This window comes from Panthera pardus, unplaced genomic scaffold, assembly GCF_024362965.1.
Source record: "Panthera pardus isolate Hobbes unplaced genomic scaffold, ASM2436296v1 HiC_scaffold_17, whole genome shotgun sequence".
Lineage (NCBI taxonomy): Eukaryota > Metazoa > Chordata > Mammalia > Carnivora > Felidae > Panthera > Panthera pardus.
The window spans coordinates 135,378,798-135,400,469 of NW_026526732.1; the positions used below are offsets into that span (position 1 = coordinate 135,378,798).

General features: G+C 42.8%; 1 protein-coding gene across 1 annotated transcript in view; it reads left to right on the forward strand.

Moving 5' to 3' along the window:
* Positions 1-15,679: 15,679 nt before the first annotated feature.
* The window catches only part of ADGRF5 (adhesion G protein-coupled receptor F5), a 98,416-nt gene continuing 92,423 nt past the window's right edge, over positions 15,680-21,672 (forward strand). Inside the window, exon 1 of the mRNA XM_019457348.2 lies at positions 15,680-15,899. The gene's annotated coding sequence lies outside the window, so the exon portion shown is untranslated. The remainder of the gene's footprint in view (positions 15,900-21,672) is intronic.

Sequence of the window (21,672 nt, forward strand, 5' to 3'; positions counted from 1 at the left end):
TTGAGGTTAAACTGGACACACAGATAAAACCACAGATAAAAAAAAAATTAAATGATCACTATCTGGAATGGAAAATTTTTAAAGGGATTGCAAATCATGAATAATAAAATAAGAATATTTAACACATAAAATTTTAAAGTATGCATATCTCAGGTCAACTAGATTATATGATGATAAAAGTCTTCTTGTACACCTACGTTTATCAGACAAATGACAAAAAAACACTGGATGAAGAAGTAAAGAAGTCAAAATTTACAAGTGCCTTCTTGGTTTTTACATCTGGTGTAGTAAGTTCTGGCTTTTATGAAAAGCTGAAAAGACAACTTTCAATTTTAGGCATTGACTTAAACATTTGTTGAGATTGTATTCAGGTGAAGAAAAAACACGTCAGCCAGAGTATTCAACGTGGTGTGAGTTTGTTACCAGGACACAAAGCATCAACTTGTAGATAACAATTGGCATTCTATGGAACAATTGAAAAATTATATGTTATTGTCTGTATCCATGTCCGAAAGATGGAAAATGGAAGAAATCAATATCAAATTTGACCACGCGACCATCCACAGACACGTCAGGGCAAGGCAGACTGAATGCTGTTAGGCAATAAGATTTAATTTAGACCAAATATCAGATGATTAGGGGAGTTAAGTGAAACAACAAAAGAGCTTCAAATAAATAGCAAACTGTGGTCTTCCACAGAAAATGCAATTAATTTTGAACATTAGCTGCCCCCTTATTTTGTTATTGGGAGTGAACTTTGTTTTTTTGGTATAAATAGTTAGGCAAAATCTTATGAAAAGAGAAGATGAGAATTTGGCTACTTCACTTACAAAGGAGGTAAAACTGTCTTTGTTTTTGTTTCTAATTTTTAAAGGAAAAGTGTTTTTGTGAATCAAAAGAAACTGCATGTGACCTGTACAGCAAAGGGACATTCCAATAAAATATAAGTTAATTAAACAAGGAAACAAAAATGTGTACACGAATATAAAGAAGATTCATGTACAAATAATCCCCAAAGAAATTTCTGTAAGGATGATTTTCTTGCCATTGTGGATCAAGGTGTGCTCTCTTCTGAAGAGAGATTTGAACAAATGAAGCAACATAATGCTACTTTTAGTTTTCTCTGCACTACCTCAGCTTTGAAAAACTTGAAAGAAAATGAAATGTAAAAATATCATATGTTTATAGCAGCACTAGCAACAATAGCCAAATTATGGAAAGAGTCCAAATGTCCATTGACTGACAAATGGGTAAAGAAGATGCGTATACACATACAATGGAATATTACTTGGCGATCAAAAAGAATGAAATGTTGCCATTTGCAGCAACATGGATGGAACTAGAGTGTATTATGCGAAGCGAAATAAGTCAGTCAGAGAAAGACAAATATCATATGATTTCACTCATACGTAGAATTTGAGAAACTCAATAGATGAACATAGGGGAAGGGAAGGAAAAATAAGATAAACACAGAGAGGGAAGCAAACCATAAGAGATTCTTGAATACAGAGAACAAACTGAGGGTTGCTGGAGAGGGAAAGGTGGGTTAAATGGATGACAGGCATTAAGGAGGGCACTTTTTGGGATGAGCACTGGGTGTCATATGTAACAGATGAATCCCTGGGTTTCACTCCTAAAGCCAAGACTACACTGTATGTTAATTATACATATAGATATATATATGTATATATTGTTATATATATATATATATATTGATATATATATATCTTAGACTCACGTTAATTAGATCTATATTATGTAGATATATAAATATATGGATCTATATGATATATATAGATAGATCTGTATGATATATCTATATCTGTATCTATCTATCTAGATATCATATATATCTAAATTTTGGTTTGTGAGATGGTTAAAATCACAATATGTGATATGATTAAATTTATATACTAAAATTAAAATATTTTATAGTATTTCCTATGATAATGCTAATTTATTATATGTGATTATATAATAATATTTGAAAAAGGAATGTAAAGTTCATGGTTTTTTCTCAATCTAAATATTTATTTAAGACATTTTTAAATAATTCCAGCATTATCTTCCCCACAGAGCAAAAGCGTTGTTCAATTTAATAGTAATCTAAGTGTTGCCCTGAAGGTATCTTATAGATACGATTTATATCTATCATCAGCTGATCTTTTTTTTTTTTAATGTTTATTTATTTATTTATTTTTTTTTTTTTGAGACAGAGCATGAGCAGGGGAGGGACACAGAATCTGAAGCAGGCTCCAGGCTCTGAACTGTCAGCACAGAGCCCCGCGCGGGGCTTGAACTCACGAAATGTGAGATCATGACCTGAGCCGAAGTCGGGCACTTAACCGATTGAGCCACCCAGGTACTCCTATCATCCACTGATCTTAAGGAGATTATCCTTGATAATCTGGGTGGACCTGAATATATGACTTGAAAGGCCTTTAGAACAGAACTGAGGTTTCCTGAGGAAGAAGAAATTCTGCCTGTGGACTGCAGCATCGGAGCGTGTCCTGGAGTTCAGCCTATTCTTCCTGACCACCTGCCCTACAGATCTCAGACTTGCCTAGCCAGCTCCCACAAATGCATAAACCAATTTTTGCAAGAAAGCTCTTAATACGTATCTCCATCTAGCTCTGTTTTGCTGGTGGAGCCCTGATTGATAGAGTTACTTTCATTTATAATCTTTCGATATAGGAACATAGAGGATGTGGCTCTCTAAGTGTACTCTTATTCAGTCCTACAAACGTAAACACAAGCCTTGAGGCATGGCGCTGGGTAGGGCAGGTGCAGACTGACGGCCTGATAAAAAACAAAAACTGTGAGAGCCTAGGTCTGGAGAGCAGGCCCAAGGCCTGAAAGCTTGGCCCTTCTCAAAATGTCTTCTCCAAATTTGAATTGCAGAATTGCAATAGCTACTTTTTCTCTTTCCTTATCTTCTCTTTGCTGTATCTGGTCTTTTTTGCCCAGCAGCAGGATTTTGACCATTCCATTGGTATTCTACGTATCTCAAGCTCTTCCTCTGACCTCCAACACTGTCCAGCTCTACCCAGTACTCGAGTGAGCCCAGAGGCCAATAGTCCAGAACAAATGCTCCTCAGAGATGAATGATTGGGGGGGGGGGGGGGATGCAGCAAATCATCTCACAAACTAATTTCATTTCTCACTTGTAAACTAGAGACGAACAGTTAAGCTCTTCCTGTTCATCCATAACCATTCAGCTTCGAATACTATTTTGTGTTCCTTCCTACCAACTCTTTTCCAATGACATTCGAAGAATTGGTCCTTCTCCTTTTTTTGGTGTAGCAGCCTGGAGCTGGGCACCTTCAGGCCACTTCCATATGGAGCTGGGAGAGGCAATAAAGACTGCTAAAACTCAAAGGGCCCACCTTCCCCAGGTACGCAGGACTCTGTGGTTGATGCTGGGGGCCTGTTCATTGTCTTACCAACATGTTCCCTTCATTCGGGCGAACTCTCTCGGAACTGGGTCTTTGGCAGACCTTTGACCACTAACCTACCTCATCAGTTTTTGAATGCCTGATGGGCCTTAGGTCTGTTCTCCAGACCTAGGCCCCCATAGTTTCTGTTTTTTATCGGGCCTTCAGTCTGCACCTGCCCTACCGAGCACCATGCCTCCAGCTTCCAAGTCTTGATTCTTCATGGGCTCTTTTCGAGACGTGGTGAAGGGACTGCAGAAAGACTAGGTCAGATAAGCATGTTCAGTAACATTAATAAATTAATATTTCCTCAAACTCCACATATACCTGGAACATCATCAGTCCTATTTTTGATAACTTAAAGGAAAGTTTGCTTGTGTTTCAGTCAGAATAATATACATTTTTAAAAATAGCACTATTGGGGCACCTGGGTGGCTCAGTCGGTTAAGCAGCCGACTTTGGCTCAGGTCATGATCTCGCGGTCCGTGAGTTCGAGCCCCACGTTGGGCTCTGTGCTGACAGCTCAGAGCCTGGAGCCTGTTTCAGATTCTGTGTCTCCGTCTCTCTGACCCTCCCCCGTTCATGCTCTGTCTCTGTCTGTCTCAAAAATAAATAAATGTTAAAAAAAAAAAAATTTAAAAAAAATAGCACTATTATCCTTTTTAAATAATAGAATTATTATTTCAGCTACTAAGAATTTATTTTTCTATGCTTATGATTTTTGGTGCTCTGTTTAATGTTTAATAGCAATGTTTAATATGATATTTTTATTTTTATATAATATTTTTATTAATATGTTTAATATAATATTTTTGAAATTGTATAAACTTAAAATGAAAGATTAATAAACATCAGTATTTATGGACATATCGCTGTCCTTAGTAGATATAGAGGGCGAGGGGAAAGGGGATGGCTGAGAATTTTGTTCCAGTCAGATTTTGACCCAGAGTCTCTAATAATGACAAGAGATGTTAAGATATAAAATGTGGAGAGTCACTGCCCTGGAATTTCTGCCACCTGTAATTAGGGATGTTTCATTTTCTTCCATATGACAACTAAAAGGAAACTTGTCGTGATGGTCAAGATAATAGTAGTAAAGAGAAATACTAGTATCAAGGAAAAGCGAAGCCAAACTTTTCAAGTAAAAGTTAAAAGGACTAGAATTATCTCCCGAAAGTGTTCATCTCTCCCCTCTATTTGGACCAGCTCCTCCCAAATATCATACTTCAATGTAAAAATCTGTTTCATCCTACCTTGCTGATTTTCTGGATCGTTTTATTATTAATATTGTAACGTTTTGTGCTTATTTTTCTTTGCATAAGAACAATAACAATGGCAGTGTGGGTCATTTCAGGAAGCCATTGGTTCATATATTTAGTAATTCTTTCTTTCAATTATTTATTCAATATTTTCTATGAAAGCCAAAAAATAACTACATTTTTAAAGCACAGCTAAGTGACTATGAGTAAGTTACCTCACCTCTCTGAGCTTTAGTTTCCTATCAAAGATGGAAGTCCTCATCCCCACCTTTCAGAGTGGTTATCAGAATTAAGCGAGGTATCATTCAACCTAGCATCACCTCTGGTACGTGATAAGTACTCAAGACATGATAGCAATTATTGTTGTTGTTATTTTAGACATGATGTTTTTTGTTTAAAAAAAACATTCTGCATATACAAATAAATGACTAGGTTTTGGAATAAAACATTGTTGTGACTTCTCAACCATTGTACCCACATTTCTATCCTATTTTCATCAGACATGGGAATATGGGCAAGCCAGTTGAGGTAATAGTAGACGGTAATTCTTTCCTAATTACGTTAAAGTTGTATTCAAACTCTCAACGTGGTCGATGTTCTGAAGTTTAGGTGTTTCTAAACTTAAAGAGTTATGAAATTATTTAACTACTAAGACTGTGAGCTGCTTGAGTCTCCAGTGCTGAGGATAAAACCAGACATGGAAACTGATAAGACAGTCAAATCTTTGGTGGTGTTGACCGATTTTTCTCTCTAAGGTAGCTGGGGATGATGAGGAACAAACCATGTTAAGTGACAATTCTTTGTGACTCTCAGAGAGGAATAAAGAACATGTTTTTATAAATTCTGGTTGATTTAAAGAATTGATAGCTGGGAAAATCATTGTTTCTGTGAGAAGATATGACAGCTTGTTGAGGCAGAGAGAATGGGAGTCATCCTTCGGGAATGAACTGAGACATTAGCTTTGGGGCCATGTCAACAATGATAAACCAAAGGAAGTGGTTTCAACCAAGTGCTGCCCACACACCCTGGTGTGACAGTTCAGTCCAGAGGGACCATGGCAGAAGCTTATTTTTCTTCCTTTCTCATTCCAGAAAGAAAAGGGAGGCCGAGGGGGAATACCTCACATCATTTCCTAACACATTCAGTATTTACAGAACACATTTCATAATCTAGGCCAAATAAAGAGGCAGTGCATTCTGGAAATCGTCTAGAATTTTCAAGAGCTTGCTGAATTTCACTTCTGTGCACTTTTCTATTTCCCAGCTTTGGGTCATCTGCAACCATGAAAAAGGCCTTTACGTTTTTCTCATCATTAATAGAAATCAATCTTCCCTTCTCTATATCCTTTCTTAAAGACCCTCTGATCTCATGCCTTCTATCATTCTTTGTCTTATTTATTTATTCAGTAAATAGGTGGCACAAAGAGGGATACAGAGCTGATACAAGATACAATCAAGATGCTTAAAATATAGTATAAAAGCTAAGCCATGCATATCCAGGAAGATAAGCTAGGCACGGGTGAAGAAGAAAAAGAAAATGTTGTTATTTTAAATTTCTTTTTTAACCTTTATTTTTGAGACAGAGAGAGACAGAGCATGAATGGGGGAGGGTCAGAGAGAGGGAGACACAGAATCTGAAACAGGCTCCAGGCTCTGAGCTGTCAGCACAGAGCCCGACGCGGGGCTCGAACTCACGGACCGCGAGATCATGACCTGGGCCGAAGTCGGACGCTCAACCGACTGAGCCACCCAGGCGCCCCAAAATGTTGTTATTTAAATTGATATAAGTACTATAGCCTTCGAAGGGGGTAGCATAAAGATGGATGCTTATTTTAGAAGATAACTCCCTTGGGTCAGTTTGGAGGTGAAAACTGAACCCTCCCCCTGGGAGGGCGCTTCTGGATGCAAAACTAAGAGAGATACACTGCTCTGATTAATGGATTGAGGCGCATTAGAAATTTCCACAGCAGTGAGAGGATGGGACCCAGGGGAAAGGGAAGAGGGAGCTTCCAGGAGGTCCTGGAAAGGAAGGAGAGTCCAAGCACATGATATAGATGGAGGCCTCAGGAGAACATTGGCTAGAAAAATCCCCTGTGGAGCCGTGGCAGAGGGACTCTTTTTCATGGACTTGAAGACCATGGCTCCAAGTAATCAGTGTGAGCTGTTTTCTGGGCTTTGATGTAATTACCCTCTCCATTTTCTCAGACCTTCAAAAAATCCGCTGGACCCAAAAGCCTTATGCTAATGGGGCTTTTGGGAAATGAAGGATGTGGGGTTCAAAGGCAGGAACCAAGAGTAATGGCTTGGCAGTAAAACACTTGGTGTTGGTTCCAGTGTAGCAAGGATGTCTCAGAAGAACTCAACTTTCCCTCACATTTTCCTTGAAGATAAGGGGGTGGAGATCCAGGAAGACGTGCCTTGCCAGGGGCTGTGATGTCATCACAGTCAGGTCACCTGGACCACCAGGTGACTTCCCTTCTTCCCACCTTTAAAGAGACATGGTCTCTGTTTGTTCTCTGTTCCTTCTGAGATGTGGAATGGCAAGGCTGGGAGTGAGTCTGAAACAAGGACCATCCCTTAACTAATGGGAAAGCCAGAGGTTAGAGAAATTTAGGACTTTTCCACAAAGCCATAGTTGTCTCCTCTACCTCTGGAACTAGGAACAAATTTCTTGGTGTATTCTCAACTCACATCGGTCTGTTGCTAAAATTCTGCCAACCAGGGTGCCTGAGTGGCTCAGTTGGTTAAGCGACCGACTTTGGCTCAGGTCATGATCTCATGGTTTGTGAGTTCAAGCTCCACATCTGGCTCTCTCCTGTCAGCACGGAGCCCACTTTGGATCCCCGGTCTTCTTCTCTCTCCCTCTCTCTCTGCCCTTCCCCCCTCTCAAACATAAATAAACATTAAAAATAAATAATAAATAAAATTCCTCCAACCACACAAAACAGGATTGATAATCAGATGTAGAATGCCTAAGTTTAACTTTTAAGGCAAGTTCTGCTTTACATCATCCACATAAAATCATTCCTTTTTCAAACCTTCTAAGATACATACATTTTTAAAGCCACTTGTTTGGGGAAAGTTTTTAGATCTCTTCACTGAGTTTCCGCAGGTTCTCTCGTGTGGAGGAACGTGTGCAGTCAAGGATGCTGAGATGTCAGTCAACGTGCAGGACCCTGGAAAATATGGCACCTGGAGGGGTCCCTGAAGAGACCAGGTTTCATTTCATATAGAGGAAGTGAGTGAATCTGACCTCAAGCCAAGGATAACGATGCCATTCATCAAGATTAAACACAATTATGATGTTCCCTAGAGTTCTTTTCCTAGTAACTTTTTTTTCTACCACAATTGCAGGTGGAGGATGTGAAAAGAATGTGTTTAATCTATGACTCAAATGTCTCTTTTTTAAAATAATATTTTAGTGACTTTGCTTTCGTCTCTTTTTGAAAGACAAGCTATGGAGACAAAGAATCAACTGTATTGTGTGCCATATAAAGGACATTAAAGGACAGATATTTTGCCATTTTTGTTTTTGTTTTTATACCAAAGACGTGGAATAACATGAAAAATCTTGTTTATTCCCTGCTTAGTCCTATTCCATACCTTCCTTCTCCTGGATACCAGTGGGTATTTTTTCGTTATGTATCATTTTGTACATACATTCCTGCAACGGACTTTTTTCACTCTGGCTTCCCCCCGCCCCGACTTTTTAAAATATTATCCATCCATGTTGATTTAGAGCACTATTCTTATAGTAATGCTAATTTTTTTTATCCATTTCCTAACTGATTACGTATATGTGTTTCTTCCGAGTCTAACTATTAACAATAAAGAGCAATACATTTGAATATGTTTGTGTTTTCTGCTTTGCATATATGGACAAAGACTTTTCTCGAATGCATATAGTGATCAGAATTTTAAACTTTCGCGGATCTGCCAAACTGCTTTCCAAAGTGACTTACCAAATAACCTCAGCATTGTGAGAGTTCCTAATTCCCCACAAAACAATCAGTGTATGAGAATTCCTAGTTCTCCCGAATACTTGGATTTACGTCTTTCTTCCTTTCTTTCTTCCAACATCTTTATTTTCCGGGGAGGATTATGATGTTGGTCTTACTTCAGGCAAACTTTCTTTTTTTCAAAAAAACCAATCCCACTGATGTCTCTTGCACGTGCTCCCTCTTTGACAAGTTTGGTGTCAGGGAATACACATTTCCTTTTTCTCTCTCCATGAGATACTGAAGGTCACAGAACTCCTGACTATAGCGTTCCATCCTCGAAGACCGATGTGATGTTGGTAGTTGGCGAAGAGAAAAACAGCTAACGAAACAAGACTAGCCTCCACCTTTTGGCGGAGCCAAAGCTGTCAGGACAGGACAGATTCTCCCTCCCAGAGGCGCTTAGAGCTCTTGCAGGAAGAGCTATGTGAGTGCAGTTAAGTGATGTCTGAGCATCCAACAGATCACATTTGTCCTCTTTATTACTTGCCACGACTGTGTGTATACCTCTCATGATTCCTTCCAAATCGAGAATCACTCTTCTCAGGAAAACATCCAAACTTCCACGTTGGGCTGCTACGGGTGTTATTTATTTCCCCTCCAAAAAATAGAACAAATAACGAATTCATTTCAAAACTAAAAAAACAAAACAAAACAAGACACTTTTATGTTTACTTGCATACCTGAAAGTAGGACTTTAGGGAGCAGACTGAACTGATTGACCAGATCACTCCTTAAAGAGAAGTTATTGTCTGCCTTTGATATTACAAGTACATGTTGCAGGTTACATCCACTAAAAATACAACAAATATCAAAATTAAAGAGAAACTAAATCACACAGATATATTAATATTTTCTGGTCTCTTCCTGGCAAAGTGCCACTGACCCCTTTGTTGAAGGCTTTGCTATAGCTGATTGACAGTAAGGTATTTCTGGATGGCTGTCTAGGCAGCCGGAGTTACTGAAAATACTGTTTTAAAAAACGATCAAATACCTGAGATATGTGTCCTTTGCTCATGAAGATCTTCTCACCGCCAAGGTGAGAAGGTACGAGTTTCAAATGAGCCCAAACCTTGGCACTTTTATTCTACCTGGTGAACCCGGGTCCAGTTGCGACTCTGTACAGTCTCATTTTGGACTTCGCCTATACTTCTTCCCCAATTGAGATGCTGTATCCTCCTAATTGTTCTTTAAAAAAAAATTCTTTCTGGGGCGCCTGGGTGGCTGAGTCAGTTGAGCGACCGACTTCAGCTCAGGTCATGATCTCACAGTCCGTGAGTTCGAGCCCCGCGTCGGGCTCTGTGCTGATGGCTCAGAGCCTGGAGCCTGTTTCAGATTCTGTGTCTCCCTCTCTCTCAGCCCCTCCCCTGCTCATGCTCTGTCTCTCTCTGTCTCAGAAATAAATAAACATGAAAAAAATTTTTTTTAATTCTTTTTAAAGTTTATATATTTTGAGAAAGGGGGAGAGTGATCAGAGGAGGGGCAGAGAGAGAGAGGGGAGAGAGAATCTCAAGCAGACTCCGGACTGTCAACACAGAGCCTGACAGGGGGTCAAATTCAAGAACGGCGAGATCACGACTTGAGCCGAAACCAAGAGTTGGACGCTTAACTGACTGAGCCAAGCTGGAGCCTATCCTCTCCCAATTGTTCTGCTGAGACAGTTCTGTTATTTACTCTGATAGTCAACATGCTTCACTTACTCCCTGTTTATATTTTACATATTCAGGGAACATATACAATTAAGCAAAATATTGAAGAAAACAGAATTCTGCCATTGCAATTACCACCCCCCCCCCGTTTTTTTTTTTGTTTGTTTTTGTTTTTTTTTGTTTTTGGAAGAATGAGAGAGTGCAGGAGAGGGGCAGAGGGAGAGAGAGAGAGAATCCTAAGAAGGCTCCACATTCAGTGAGGAGCCTGATGTGGGGCTCGATGACTCTGGGATCATGACTTGTGCCGAAATCAAGAGTCAGTAGCTCAACCGACTGAGCCACTCAGGTGCCCCTTGACATTTTTATTTAAAAAATATTATGGATGGGGACACCCAGGTTGCGCAGTCAGTTAAGCATCTGAGTGGCTCAGGTCATGATCTTGCAGCTCCAGAGTTCGAACCCTGTATCAGGCTCTGTGCTGACAGCTCAGAGCCTGGAGCCTACTTTAGATTCTGTGTCTCCCTCTCTCTCTGTCCATCCCTCGTTTGGGAACTGTCAGCACAGAGCCTGAAGTGGGGCTCAAACTCATGAGCCCCTAGATCATGACCTGAGCTGAAGTCAAACGCTTAACTGACTGAGCCACTCAGGTGCCCATTGACATTTCTATTTTAAATGGAAGTAATACCCATTAATTAGAGACAAAATTGAAATGCTATGAAGAAAATTCAAACTATTGGTTTAATAAATCTTTGCTTTATTATAGATACATGTGTATATTAAATTATAATTAATTGCCCCAAGCAAGATATTCAGAATCACGCATACCTAGACTGTTTTTATAGCTGCTAGATTATGGCTCTGTTACTATAGTTTATACTTTAATCAGGCTACCTCAACAGGGGCTTCTCAGACAAATGCAACCCTTTTACATGCATAAGGTAACCTGTTGGTTCAGAGGAACCACGAGAAGCAGCCAGATTACACGCTTAGCAATTTTAGTAGTAACATCGTCATGGGTGGGGCACCTGGGTGGCTCAGTTGGTTAAGCATCTGACTCTGGCTCAGCTCATGGTCTCGAGGTCCATGAGTTCGAGCCCTGCCTCAGGCTCTGTGCTGACAGCTCAGAGCCTGGAGCCTGTTTCAGATTCTGTGTCTCCCTCTCTCTCTTGCACTCTCTCTCTCTCTCTCTCTCTCTCAAAAATAAATAAATGTTAAAAAAAATCATATTGTCATGGAAGTGTTCAAAACAATGACAATGAATGTTTCCAAATCCAAACAAACCTCAGAACTTAATTTGTGTTGTAACAGCATCACTGTGGCATGTTCCTTGACCCCCTCTACCTTTTGCTTTGATAGTTATTTATTTATCTATTTATTTATTTATTTATTTTGCAAAAAGGCTTTTCTTGAAGTTCAGTACCTATTTATGAGGATAATAATAAAAGCAATGAAGTTCAATACTCACTCATAACAACCATCACCAATATAACAAATTTCTCAGGGAATTAGTAATGAAGGGGAACTTGCTCACTCTGGAAAGGCTGCTTACCCCAAACCCACAGCAGCATCCTGCTGAATGGAGAAATGTGACCTTCGTCGTTTCCCTTTTTTTTTTTTTTTTAAAGAAGTTGACATGTGCCCTCATGTCTGTTTGGCCCCAAATCTCATGCTGTTTCCCACGGGTGCAGCAAAGGCTAAGGCGTGGACAGCTTTCAGGGATTTTTTTTTTTTTTTTTTTTTTGGAACAAGGCACTTTGGGTTGATTGTAACGGAAGATCACTTACCTCGGTTCTGTAAAAAGTGGGGACTTGGTCATAGCTATGTATGACAGGGACCCAAGTGTTAAGTTACAAGTCTTCTTAGATGGTAACGTGCCTTGCCTGTGTCTTGCCCGAGAGCAGGTCCTACAGGCGACAGTCGCCCACTGTGCGTGGGACCATGGATGAGTCACTGTTTTGCACATGCGTGTTTGGCAGGGACGGGAGAGACAGCTGGTGGCTTTCACAAGAACGAGGGCATGATGTTTCACAAGATGTCTCCTGGAAGCATTGGTAGAGGGAGAAGGAGAGAGGGGCGGAGAGGTCTGAGCAACAACCTTGAGGTCAGGGACTCAGAAGAGAAATCATTAAAAATGTTTTTAGTAATGTTGCTGGTACTGTTAGGCACAGCCTCCTCATCCCCCTAATCCTCAAGAAGATTTCAGTCAGGAGCTATGGCTCACCTTTGGGCCTTTTGGTGTTTAGATATGTGAGTTTTGTCTTTTTCAGTGTGTCCTCATAATAAAACAGGAGCCAAAAAAGTCAAATTTTATTTGGGCTGTAAGAGGATGGACCTCATGGAACCCTGGCTCCTGGGATGGAGTTTGGGTCCCATGCCCGTCCCTCCCCCCCGGGGACTTCATGCCCTCTCATGGGTGGGCTCCCCTCACTCTCTGTCTCTCTCCACTCTCCTCTCTCTTGCTGTTGTTCTCTTCTCCCCTCAGTCCCCCCAGATCCACGAAGATTTGGGGGTTGTGAAGCAAAGATCCTGTGCAAAGTGCGTGGAAATTTTACTTCCTTGTTTCAAGTGACCAACAAAGACTGACTTGTACCTGTTTGACCTAAGTTCAGATTCTTTTAAAAAAATTTTTAATGTTGCATTCATTCTTGAGAGAGACAGAGAGAGAGAGCAAGACAGCGTGTGAGCAGGGAAAGGGTAGAGAGAGGGAGACACAGAATCTGAAGCAGGTTCCAGGCCCTGAGCTGTCAGCACACAGCCTGACACGGGGCTTGAACCTACAAACTGTGAGATCATGACCTGGGCAGAAGTTGAACGCTTAGCTGATGGAGCCACCCAGGCTCAACCCTAAGTTCAGATTCTTATAGGAGGTAGTGTAACTGCTTCCGCGGGGTCAGTGTCCCCCCTGCTCCAATCTGTATGGCCACAGCAGGGCAGCGTGAAGGGGTGGGACAGGGTCACGGGCACATGCATGGATGGAGGCATCCATCTCTGTGGATGGGAGGTTGGGTCTTAGAAAAGGGAGGTACAGGTCAGCTGGATGTCTTCTGATGTTTAGAAAACATGATTTGATTTGTTAGGGAGCTAAGAAAGGCATGGGCGTCAGGAAGGGACCACGGAGAGCCTGCCTTGGGTGCTCTGTTTCTGGATGAAACGCTGGCCTGGCCAGTCATTTTCCTGCCGTCCCCTCCACCCCTCTGGTTTCCAGCCTTTGCTGGATCCTTGTGCTTCTTGCCACCTCATCCGTCTTTCCCTGCCTCCCTCTCTCTTCCTCCCGCGTTCCCCTCCTGTCCCCTGTCCTCTCCATTTTCCCACCTGCGTGGCCTTCACTACCTCTTTCCTCATCTCTATCCAGCATCTTCCCATTTTCCTTCGCCCTTACCAACTTTGATCCTCATGGCTGACCTGTCCAAAGCTTCATTTTCTCAACAGAGGTCATTTCCAACCCATAACATAGTCCCTGTGAGAACGGGGATGGCCAGCACATGACAAACAGGCATCTTAATGAACGTTGAACCACAGCACATGTGAAATTGCTCTGCTCTGCAGGAGTTTAAACCGTAAATAAAACCTTAACGACAACCTTACGTTTTCTTCTGAGTCTATGTTTTTCCCTCTCCCTAAAGGGGGACAACCATAATGAATAATGCTCCTGCTCATACTCAACGTACACAAATTTCCCCCTCCTGGGCCCTGGGTCCCGGATAAAACAGACATAGTCTACAACCTTGCAGTTTCTAGTGCAGCTGCGGGGGGTGGGGGGCGGGTGGACACAGGGCGGGTCTTCCGCACTTTGTGAGAAGCATGGTTTACTGAGGGAGAAAACCCAGGGGGCCCAGGAAGCAGAAAAATGTTACCTGGAGGACGTGAGATTTGAAGGGTTGGGGGTCCGGGGAAGACATTCTTCATAGGTTTCCCAGCAATGAGGAAAGGTAGGGCAGGAGGGAAGGAGAAGGGGGCGAGTGTGGTGGCGGTGGGCGCTGAGGTGAGGTAGGAGAGGTTAGCCAGTGCCCAGTGTGGAAGGGGCCGGAAGCTAGGCCAAAGTGTTTGGCCTTAGGTCCTAGGCTACAGAGAAATTTTAAGCATGTGAATCCTATCCTGAGGACTGCATTTGAGGGAAATTTCTCTGACTGCGAGGTGGAGAACAGATTGGAGGGGAGTCAAAGGTCTGCAAATAGACCGCTGGTGTGGTTTTCACTCAGTGATGCATTCTCTGTCACCCCCGGTACCAGTCTCCGGGTGCACGGCATTCGAGGGCTGACTGTCACCCCTCGGGAAAACATGTCTACAGCCCAGGCCTCTTGATAACTCAGCTGGTTGAAACCAACACGCGCGCAGTTTCAACCTTCTTTCTGTAGCCAGGACTGGCTCTGCGGGCATACATGTGTATAGTTGCACACAGCCCCTATCAAAAGGGTCCTTGTATTTGGCTCTATGTTCTGCTGTCACTATCTTGAAATCCTTTTTTTAAGAGTTTATTTATTTATTTTTTTTTTGGGGGGGGGGTACAAGCAGGGGAGGGTCAGAGAGAGACAGAGAGGGAGAGAGAGAATCCCAAGCAGCCTCTGCGCCGTCAGGGGAGAGAGAGCCCGACATGGGCTCTCGAATCATGAACCATGAGATCACGACCTGAGCCAAAGTCAAGAGTCAGATACTTAACGAACCGAGCCACCCAGGTGCCCCACCGTCTTGAAACCCTTAATTTTTGGATAAATGGCCTTGCGGTTTCATTTTTGCATTGAGCCCCTCAAATTATAGAGGGTGTTCTGCTTCCAGCAGTCTGGGGATGGCAGCCTTCAGATAATTCTTTAAACCCTGAGGTGAAACGGCCTGGGACTTTCGGAGTTGTCCCAAGATTAGACACAGAATGTCACCAGCATTTCCAAAGACAGAAAGGAGAGCGTCTTCCCCTATGCTGGCAAACAGACTCTTCCAGGCCTGCTCTGAACTGTCTTCCTTCAATGGCTCTGTAACACATCTGGACCGTGGCCAGAAAATGCTTCGGCTCACTGGGAGAGGATGAGGGCATTCTTGACTTTTTCAGAGTTAAACACTTGGAGAAACTTCAGGAAGAAAGCACTCGGTAAAAGGTAAAGCTAGGTGGCCCCTCAGCTCCCTGCCTGTCGCTCTGCTCGTTCACACTTTTCTTGGGTCTTAGCATGTTTATTCTCCTCTTCCCAGTGGCCAAAGGACAAGTTTAAATTTCTTATTTCCTCTAGGGAGCCTAGAGAAAGGCAACAGGCACCAAATACAGGAAATCATGTGGAGAGGATCTCTTATTTATTATGGTTCCCATATTACTTCCCCTCCCCCAGCCTCCGCCCCCACCTCCAGCCATACTCAGCCTTCCAGCTTTTTCCTGCAGCAGGAGGACAGAAGGCAGTTCACCTCTGCTCCCTAAAGTCTGTGTGAGTCCCGAGGATCTGAAGTCTGGTCTTGTGAAACCCCACCCTCCTGTGGTTGTGTGAACTCACCCTTGAGTTACACCTCACTTAAGAGGTTCCCAGGAAGATCTCCAGTACAGGGTCAAATTTCAGGAGCCTGCAAGCCACAGAAGAGAAAGGTAGGTCCCTGAATTATTTTGCTCTGTCTTGACATGAATCAAGGTGCTCTGAAGTAGATATGTATGTCCATATTGCTTCTCTAGCTGGCTGTGTGTTTTCAACATGTGGGTCTTGCTGAGACTGCCTGATGATTGGACCGTGAGAAAAAAATTGTGAGTGGGGAGATGACATTTGGGTTTCTTGGTTTTTGGTTTTTGTTTTGAATGTGAACATATTTGGATAAAAAATGCCAACTAGCATGATACAGAAAACATGAAGCTGATTCTTATTTTCTTTGGAGGGCAAATCTCATTAGAAGTTGCATTGTTTTGGCTTCTGCATAAAGGGGAAAAGCTTACCGCCTGCCTTTTCTTTTCAAATCATAGACCCTTACCATGTTTTGTTGTTGTTGTTGTTTTTACTTCTTTCTGAGTTTTGGGGGTTTTATTGGTGGGAGGGGGGGTGTTAAAAATGTACCAGAGTTTACAGAGGATTTTCTGACAGAAATAGAAATAGATGTTTCTAATTTAGGGTATCTGTAAGTCATGAGTAAATGAATAAGCATTTTGTTCAGATCTGGTGGACTTCCCTGTTATTTTCCAGATTTTGCTATGAAACAATTGCTCTCTCTGTGGTTTCCCGAAATTAGATGCAAGCAGTGACAATGTCTATCAAGTGATGGCTGACAGGCTGATTTTACTTTGTCCGTTTTGATAACTGTCTACAAGGATGATGCTCACCCCTTAACTGGTTGCTTTTGCTGGTCACTACTGAGAATCAAGATGATGTGTGAACTGAGACTTGGAGAAGGGTCAAGTTTTATTCAAATAACACTACATATTTCTCTGGATTTTTTTTTTTTTTTGCTTTTTGTTTTTAGTGTTTCATTTTTATCATCACAACCAGCCCTTCCTCTGGGAGAAATAAATTATGGTGACTTCACAGAATATCAGCCAATTTATCCCATTTATTGAACGTTAACTATTCTTCCCAAAGCTTCTTTCGTTCAGATGCTCGTAATTTCTTGCACTTAAGAATTCTACCTCAGCACGGTCTCTCTCCATTCCATCCTGCATATCCTGCCACAGAGGTCTTTGGGAAATGCAGTTCTGACAATGTCACTCTCCTCAGTGAAATGTTTCCTTTGCACCCCATTGCTTATCTCCTTGCTACCTAAGGGGTAGTCCATTCTGGGACCAGCTGCATCACACATCACTTGGGAGCTCGTTAGAGATGCAAATTCTCCATTCCCTCCCCAGACTTAGTGAATCTCTATTTTAACCAGGTTCCTGGGTGATTCATAGGCACATTACAGTCTGAGAAGCCCCGACGTAAGGAAGGCAGAGAAGACCTTCAAAGTTTGTTCCTTTTCATCCCGTCCATAAGTCTTTCTGGTTGTACTGAACACCTTCTGTTTCCCCAATATGTGAGAGCTCTAAAGCCTACTTACATTTCTGTGTGCTGTGTGTCCAGGAGGCTGCCATTAACCCCCTCTACCCAGCTACCATTGCGGCCTGATTAGTTACCCCTTCCTACCCCTCATCCAGTCCGCCGCAGACCGAGTGTCTCTCAAGTCTATGCCTTTATGGCACTTGGTGAAATGCTTCTGTCATAGCCCTTAGCACATTAAATTATGGTTGCTGTGCTTATTTTCATCCATGAGGGGTTATTGGTCTTTTATTTTTGAAGCTATAGCCCTTGAAACCATGCCAGGTGTATACCGTGTGTTCAATCAATGTTTACTGAATTCACGAACAAATGAATGAACAAATAAATGGATATATTGTTTGAAGAACCCAAATTAGTAACCAGACTGAGGTTTAAAGTGTGCGGTTTTCCAAGGAGATTGCCAAGCCCCGCAACATTTTGCCCTGCTATCTTTTACGAGATTTTGCTGAAATCGTTTTTTCCACCAAGGATTTTGAGTACCTACTATGTGCCATACCTTTCGGAATCTATTTCTTTATGTCTCTGTGGGCAGGCTCTCCCATTAGGTGTTTCTCTACCTGTGCCCCTCCTCCTCCACCACTCCAAGTCAGAGACTTACTCGGTTTTCAGCAACTATGTGCTGAGCACCTTCCACATATCAGGCACTGCGCCATGTGATAAGGATACGATGGCAAATGCAGATACAGATGCGAATACTGCCACCATGAAGCTCCCTGTACAGAGGACACGTTCTTTATTATTCTCTATTCCACTTCTTCCTGAAAGGGATTAAGAAAAACTGAAAGTCCGATCTGTAATAAATATTGGCATATGCAGGTGAAGGCATTGGGCACCAGAAGGCAGTGTGATTTAGCAGAAAGAAAGCTGGGCTGGCCTTTAGTTAGTCCTGATTTAGTCCTGCACCTGTAACTCACTTACCATATGAACTCGGGTGGGGCCACATCCATTCCCTGAAACTTGATTTTCTCAAACGGTGAACAGGGCACAGAGCTCTAAGGAGAAGTTCTTGCTTTCATGAGAGGCTCCAGGGAGTCTATGCAGTCACCTTCTCTCATGCTGCATGGTTATTTGAAGGACAATGCTGACAAAGAAGAGATCTTAAGGGAGTCATTGCATTACTGTGCCATGTGCTCAGCCATCAGGCACAGTGTGGCAATAGTTCCTAGGGAGCAGTGCCCTGCAGCTTAAAGAAACCCATTTGGCATTAGTTGCTGGGTATAGAGCTGGTTGAAGTAGGGCAGCTGAGGAAGGAGGCCATATCATCCTCAGGCAATCTCTCTTTTTGGAAAGCAGCCAGAAGAAGGGAAGACTGTAGCTCTATCAAGCAGTGAAGGAAAAATCTAAAAGCTTAAAGACAGATAGCCCATCCCTGACCCCCACTGTGGCACAGCTACAAGGATTCCCTTTTTCTTTTTTTCCACCCAAAGATGTATGTCTTAACCATATTTCACCTAGAATCAGATGTTGTGCAGGACATCGTAGCCTTTGTCCCCATAGTTTGCGCTTCCATGGGATGCGTGGACAGCTGGAAGGAAAGAAATACCTCCTCTTTGTGCCGCAGACACAACCACCGTCCGAAGCAAACCGCTTGGGTAATCTCGGGTAATGACTCTTTCCTTCTTCAAGCTTTCTTGTCTTGCTCCATCATCATCTGGAGCTTCCAAAGGAAATGCCGCCAGACTTTCTGAATTCCTTCTTGCTTCTTGTCACTCATGCACCTCTTTGCTTCCATACTCCCTGCACACACACACACACACACACACACACACGCACACGCACACACACCTTGTCTGCAGTTGCCTTTCAGGAGCCAGAGTGTTTTCTGCTGGTCATTTCCTAACCTCTCCAGGAAACTTTACTCTCTAGTAGTAAACACAAGTTACTTACTTGCAACAAAAGGGATATCAACCTACATACGAGATTCCTAATGACCTGTCAGCAGTCTTACAACGTACCTGAGATCAACCCTGGCCTGAGATCAATACCTGGTCAACATTTCTTGTTTAATCAGAGGCATGTGGTGGGCTAGAAAGAGGCGGCCCTGGTTTTGGGTCCCCCTTCTGCCACTTTTTAAAATAAGTGGCTGTATCTTGTCAAGGCTTAGTTTTGTTTCTGAAAATGCAGATAATCTTTGGCACACAAGGTTGTAGAGATTCATCGGCTTCAGTATCGAATATGTTGCCTCGAGAAATACATCAGATCTTGAAAGAGGAGGCTGGCCAAGATGGTGAAAATGAGAAAATTGTCATTTGCAGATTGGTTGAAGGAACCAGGAGATATTCGAAGTACAAAGTTGCCCTTGCAGCATGTGAAGGTTGCCTTCAAATCCTTAAAGATCGCTCTATGTGGGAAAAGAAGTCAACGGAAGACTGATGAGTGGAAATTATAGGGCCACGAGTTTTAGTTCCACGTGTGGAAGGGCTTACCCACCATCAGGACTGTCTGAAACTGGGTGGGCTGGCTGCCTTGCGGTGTGGTGAACGCCCTGTCCCAGGCAGTATGCCAGCACCCTGGAGGCCCACGGCCGGGGTGTTCCCAAAGGGATGCCCGCACTGGGTGGAGTCCGGGTGATGACCTCTCGGTCCTTCCTGCTCAAAGCCACCAGGAGTCTTGTGATGTCAGGGCCCCAGCCCAAACCACCAAAGGAGGGTTGCAAAAAAAAAAAAAAATCATCAGGCTGGAGAGTGATCTTAGCTGCATTTTCATTAGCTAGCTCTATACATCTGCAGCGATCGTTTCTAAATAGGTCCTTTGCCACAACAATAGAGCTACGGTGGACGTCCAGGAAAAAAAAAAAACAAAAGGAATGAGAACAATGAGGTGGGAAAAGTTCACCTCAAAGCGCTCTTCTTGGGTTACTCGCTAACTAGATTGTGGGTTACTTCTTGTGCTGCAAACACATTCTTATTTGATGGAAAATTGCCACATTCTGGTACTTTTCCCGCCAAACTAGAGTCAGGCAAGTAACAGCAAGACTCAGGGCTTTGTCTCCGATCTCTGCTTTATCTATAAAATAGAAACACTACTCTATGAATATGTATTCTTAGCTATTCAGAAATCTAATTTTAAGTGCAAACTAAGTGCTTCTACTCTCCTCTAAATTTCAGGGACCACAAGCAGAATACTCGACTCTTAGGAAGAGAGGAGAACTGGCTGGGGCTGTCTGCCTGCTCTGAGTTGAGGTCTTTAGCCCATCTTTCCATCCATCTTTCCTTTGCTAAATGAACCACAGCTGATAACAGCCTCTCTGCCAGTTAAGGACCTCGAGACTTAGGGCAGGGAGAATTTCGCTTAAGTGGGTCCTGTGTGTTTGCATCATCTATGGCTGGGTGGCCCTAGGCTTCTTTGCTAATACTTTATCCTTCCTGCACTCGGAAGAACTGGCTGACATGTGGTTTTGAACCCTCACATCTTCTGCAGTCACTTATGCAGCAACTCAGTATGCTATGCTTCTTCCGTCTTGTCGTGGAGTCACAGAACAAAAGGACAGTGGTCCTTCCAACAGAAATGGGTGTCAGAAAATGCTAACGTTTTGTCAAATCAAGATGAAACCGTGATATATTTTATTCTCCAGGTTTACCTAAAGGCTTGCTTTCTTAAAAGCCAAGTGAAAAATAAAACTCTTTGAAATATAATCAACTGTGCATGGCAAAATCATAGAAGCCCATGCAGACCAGTGTGTTTATTTTTAGATGCACATCAGCCTGGCCAGCATAGCAAAGCAACTGTCTAATGTCCAAGCTATGGCCCTGGGAATTTCCTCTAACAAGGCTGTGTTTCCGTGCATTGTTACAGTACAAAGGGCAGGAGGCCTGAGTGGAAGGCTCATGGTAACCCCGCCCAGAGAGAGATCTGGAACCTGTCATTCCCTTCGTCTACATGGTCCTGAATGCCGGGGTCAACATGGAGGTCGCCCGCCAGCTCTGGGCAGATGCAAATGAATAGACATGTATGATTATTTCATCTAAAAATACCCCAGAGATCAGTGATGGCATTTCAGAAATAAAGACTCAGCTTTCTATTGGCAGCTGAGGATCTAATCCTCACCCATGCCATGAAGTGGATTCTGGTCTAGCCCAGAAACAGGGATGTCATTCAAAGATCCTGCATTTGACTGCATTTAGTAAAGGGGTTGTCAAGCATATTATAGTAAAAAAAAGTTGGGGCACCTGGGTGGCTCAGCCGGTTAAGTGTCCGACTTTGGCTCAGGTCATGATCTCACACTTCGTGAGTTCAAGCCCCGCGTCAGGCTCTGTGCTGACAGCTCAGAGCCTGGAACCTGCTTTGGATTCCGCGTCTCTTTCTCTCTGCTCAGCTCCATCTACACTCTGTCTCCGTCTCTCT